This window comes from Cololabis saira, chromosome 23 (genome assembly GCF_033807715.1).
Source record: "Cololabis saira isolate AMF1-May2022 chromosome 23, fColSai1.1, whole genome shotgun sequence".
In the NCBI taxonomy this organism is placed as follows: Eukaryota; Metazoa; Chordata; class Actinopteri; order Beloniformes; family Belonidae; genus Cololabis; species Cololabis saira.
The window spans coordinates 3,067,555-3,072,850 of NC_084609.1; positions in this window are offsets into that span (position 1 = coordinate 3,067,555).

The following is a 5,296-nucleotide window of genomic DNA, read 5'->3' on the forward strand; positions in this document are numbered from 1 at the left end:
TTTTATTACATTGCAGTCAATGGACACCGAGGCAGGAATTTGCGTGGCTGTTAGCCCCCTTGTTTGAATTTTGTGCATACCCCGCCTGTCAAAGTCACATTTTATGAATCCCAACATCTATGTCTACATTCTGACCAAAAATTATCTGTCTACCTTTTACGGTTCGGCCGTGAGCTCGAGTTACAAATAAAAAATACGGTCATTTTTTGACTGTTTCTCTCACTCTAAAAAATTAGAGCTTCACTCTAAATTTGACAAAAAAGTGATTTCCAGTCCTCGCTTGAGTGCTCATATCTTGAAAAGTGTACATTTTAGGAAAAAACAGTTCGGGTTTGGAGAGAGAAGAGAAGTTTTCCTCCGTTTTGAAGTTTGAATGACAGTTCTACGTGCAAGTATGAGAAAGATACGTGACTCAGAAAAAAGGTGAATTTTGTCTTTTTTCTCCACATTTTCCCATCCGCTTTGAATGGCGCCATAGGAATACATGGGAAAATGATCTCCCCATTAGTTTGGAAATTTGGAAATGTTTTTGCACTTCGTGCAAAAACTATTTGTGCAATCGCTCTGAACATTCACAGGACTGTAGTTAAATTCAGGGCCTACAACTTTCTAAATCGGTTTAGAATTTTTCGAGTAACGGTGTGCGAGTGGTGAGGCCCCAAAGTTTTCCCAATGCGTTCCGGCTCTGCAATGGAGGAGGAGTGCCTCTTGGCGCAGCCGTGGCACTAATAAAAGAGCTGGAACTGCAGTTTCCAGGGACATAAACACTTTCATTAAAACACATTTCTCTGCAGACGTTTTAAATATTCAGGTCAGACTCTCGTCTTTAATCTGAGACTTTGACCTTCGTTTCATCAGAAACGTTTGTCGTTTCTGTTTGGTTTAATCAGAGTCAGAAACTAAAAGAAACAAAAAACGCTCCGTCAGGTCTTTTATGTGTTTAACGTCACCTGGGAATCAAACTTCTCAAAGTGAGAGTTTACAAGGTCAAACTACAGAATAAGAATCTTTTCTGCATCAAATAATGAAAGAAAGAAATTAAATAACAGACAAAGACAAAGACCTTCGTGAATAATTAGAATATTGTGATAAAGTCCTTTATTTTGTGTAATGCAATTTAAAAAAAAAAAAAAAAAGAAAAAAAAAATATCATCCATTCTGGATTCATTACAAATCAACTGAAATATTGCAAGCCTTTTATTATTTTAATATTGCTGATCATGATTTACAGCTTAAGAAAACTCAAACATCCTATCTAAAAAAAATAGAATATCCTGGGCTTCCTGTCAGAGCTCTCCGTTCTCAGAGTGCAGGTTTACTCGTAGTTCCTAGAGTATCTAAATGTAGATTTGGAGGGCGGGCGTTCTGCTATCAGGCACCATTACTATGGAACCAACTTCCAATCTGGGTTAAGGAGGCTGACACCACCTCCACCTTTAAAACTAAACTTAAAACATTTCTGTTTAGTAAAGCCTATAGTTAGTGTTTAGTAAACCTCTAGCTGGTGTTGGTAAATCTCTAGGTAGTGTAAACTTTAGTGTGTCAGAGTCGCTCCTGTAGTTTCTTGTGCTGGCCCCCCCTTCTCCTCCCTTTTCTCTCTTTTGTCCATGTTGCAGCATCCTTTGCCGGACACCGGAACCTGCAGGTGGTCGTGGGTGGCTTGTAGCTTGCATTACGGAGCACAAGTCTTTTCCTGACCCTGCACCCCAACCTGGGACTTGCTGATTGGGCCGGAGCTTCGGGAGCTGTGTGCTGGCCTGCGGTCCCCACCCCCGGTCATCCCGTTGCTGCTTCCACCTGCCTGCTGTGCTGTTGCCGTCCCTGACCCACCAGTCTGGCCCTCGGCAGGAGGGTCCCCCCTGATGAGCCTGGTCCTGCTCAAGGTTTCTTTCCTCCTAAAGGGGAGTTTTTCCTTGCCACTGTTTGGCTTAAGGTTTTTCTCCCACTAGGGGAGTTTTTACCTGCCATTGTTTATGTAATAACTGCTCGGGGGTTCATGTTCTGGGTATGGGTCTCTGTAAAGCGTCTAGAGACAACTCTGTTGTATTAGACGCTATATAAATAAAATTGAATTGAATTGAATTGAAAAACTGGGAATCTTAATCTTAAACTGTAAACCATGATCAGCAATATTAAAATAATAAAAGGCTTGCAATATTTCAGTTGATTTGTAATGAATCCAGAATGGATGACATTTTTGTTTTTTTAATTGCATTACAGAAAATAAAGGACTTTATTCTAATTTTCTGACACAGTCCTGTATATTCGTCCTTCTAATCCATTCATTTATTTATTCCTTCAGTTAAAACTGTTAAATGTCTTGAATTATTGGAACCACATAATTCTGATAATTATGTGGAAATTAGCTAATAAGAAAATGTTGCCAATCAATATACAGAAAAATGTGGAAAAAAGAGAAAATAAGTAAAACTTAAAAGGAACAGAGATGCTTAAAAAACCAAAATTCCGGACCAAATTACTGGAACGTTGTGTTTCTGTAAAAGGTTTCAGTTTCTGGAACAATCTGGATCCAGACGTTAAGAATGAGAATCAAACATTACATTTAAAAGAACAATAAAAGCCAGTTTGATGAAGAAATATCATGATAATTGTTAAGTTAGGTGGGTTTCCATTGTCAGATATTTAGTGTTATTTTATAACTTTGTTGTAGTTTTGGTTTTGTTTTTTGTTTGTTTGTTGTTTTTTAGAATTACATTTATTGGAAAGTGTTTGTTTTTTTTAAATTGCGTAATTTGTCATTTATTTTTCTTTTTTCTTTTTTTTTAAATGTAATTTCTTAGGAAAAAGGGCCAGATAAAATAAGCTTATTCTTTCTGTTCCCTTTAATTTAAATAGATTTGTTGTAATTATATTGAACTGTTTAGTTTTTAATGAATGAAATAAATAAATGAAATGTCCGGGTTTATTTGCAGGTATTTGTTTGTCCACTAGGGGGCGGTATGATCCAGTTCTGTTACCCCAACCCTGACAGCTGCTGCTGATCAGAGTATTGATTAGTTGGAGTTGATCAGAGTATTGATTAGTTGGAGTTTTTGTTCTGTTAACTTCCCTTTTTGTTGAAATAAACGGGAACCTAAACCCAAAGATGTTACTGTTGCAACCTTTCCTTTTTATTCTCTGGAGTCGAGTTAAGAACAAACAAGAACAAACATCCAAAACATCAGGAGACACGTCTGGTTTTTCTGAGTCGTCACCACAGAAATAAAGAAATAAAGGTTTTTTATTTGCAGTATTTGATGTTTTACCACAGTTTAGATGTTATGAGATGTTTCTAGATTTAGATCAGGGTGCCATGGCAACCAGAAGACGACGACTGGCAACAAATGTGCTGATTGTGTGTGTGTGTGTGTGTGTGTGTGTGTGTGTGTGTGTGTGTGTGTGTGTGTGTGTGTGTGTGTGTGTGTGTGTGTGTGTCAGTTTTACCCACATGGTTTTTAATTGCGTTATTGGTGTTAAATACACAATGTGACAACGGTGAGATGTACAGAACTGTCTCAGAAAATTAGAATATTGTGATAAAGTTCTTTATTTTCTGTAATGCAATTTGAAAAAAAAAATAATGTCATAGAATGTATGACATTTTTGTAATTGCATTACAGAAAATCAAAATATTCTAATTTTCGAGACAGTCCTGTAAGACGACCCTGAATATAAGACGACCCTCTTTTTCTAAGACTCGAGTTTAAAAAAATACTTTTTGAACACCAAATTCAATTTTTATACAGAAAAAAATTACAGTACCTCTGAAACAAACAATTATAACAATACAGGACTGTCTCAGAAAATTAGAATATTGTGATTTCCTGTAATGCAATTACAAAAACAAAAATATCATCCATTCTGGATTCATTACAAATCAACTGAAATATTGCAAGCCTTTTATTATTTTAATATTTCTGACCATGGTTTACAGCTTAAGAAAACTCAAATATCCTATCTAAAAAAATGAGAATATTCTGGGAATCTTAATCTTAAACTGTAAACCATATTAACCACACAATTGTGTGAACTTTTTAAAAAGGTTAACCGTTTCCTTTAATGTTTTATCGGTTTATTAAACCAGGAAGTCTCAGTTGTCCTGAGTTTATCTCTCTGTGTTTATTATAACTAAGTTAAGGACATTTCAGGATCTTTATTACATCTATAAGGCTGAACCGACACTACTATGGAGGATTTTTTGTGCCAAAATTAAATAAATAAATACATCATTAATTAATTAAAATGGGAATGAAAAAATCATTAATTAATTAAATGTGTCATTAATTAATTGAAATTAGAATGAAATATGTCATTAATTAATTAAAATAAAATTCATTTTAAGTAAAAATATATATTTATTATCTCAGCATTTAATTAATTAATGACACATTTAATTAATGATTTCGTGTTGCTGAATCATGAAATGTAAAACTGTCAGTTTCACTCGTCAAACTCAGTGGGCGGGGCTAACGCAAATCCAGTGGAATCCACTGCTTTGGTCTGAAACTGGAAGTGGAAGAAGAACTTTCTAAACATGACAGCAGTGAGTTTGGAGGATTTTCGTGAACTTTGTAGAGAGTTGGTGAGCGATATCTTCGACCTTGCAGAGTATGTGGAAGCAGGACCTGCTGACCCCGAGCATGTAGCGTGTAAAGCAGAGGAAGTTCCTCTGCTTCCTCTGCTTGATTCGCGTTAGCCCCGCCCACTGAGTTTGACGAGTGAAACTGACAGTTTTGCATTTACATTTCATGATTCAGCAACACGAAATCATGAATTAAATGTGTCATTAATTAATTAAATGCAGTTTTACATTTCATGATTCACACGTAACACGAAATCATTAATTAAATGTGTCATTAATTAATTAAATGCTGAAATAATAAATATATATTTTTACTTAAAATGAATTGTATTTTAATTAATTAATGACACATTTCATTCTAATTTTAATTAATTAATGACACATTTAATTAATTAATGATATATTTCATTCCCATTTTAATTAATTAATGATGTATTTATTTATTTAATTTTGGCACAAAAAATCCTCCATACACTACTGGACTCGGATGTGGATTAAATGACTCCAGTCTCTCAGATCCGCCGGGCCCGCGGACTGGCGGATCCCGCAGACCCCGCGGTGCGGGAGGGAGGATGAATCTCGGATGATGATGCGGGGATGAATCTGCCGCGGTGCGGGAGGGAGGATGATGCGGGAGGAGAATGCTCTGTGGTGCGGGAGAGGGAGGATGATGATGATGAATCTCGCGGCGGTGCGGGAGAGGGAGGATGATAC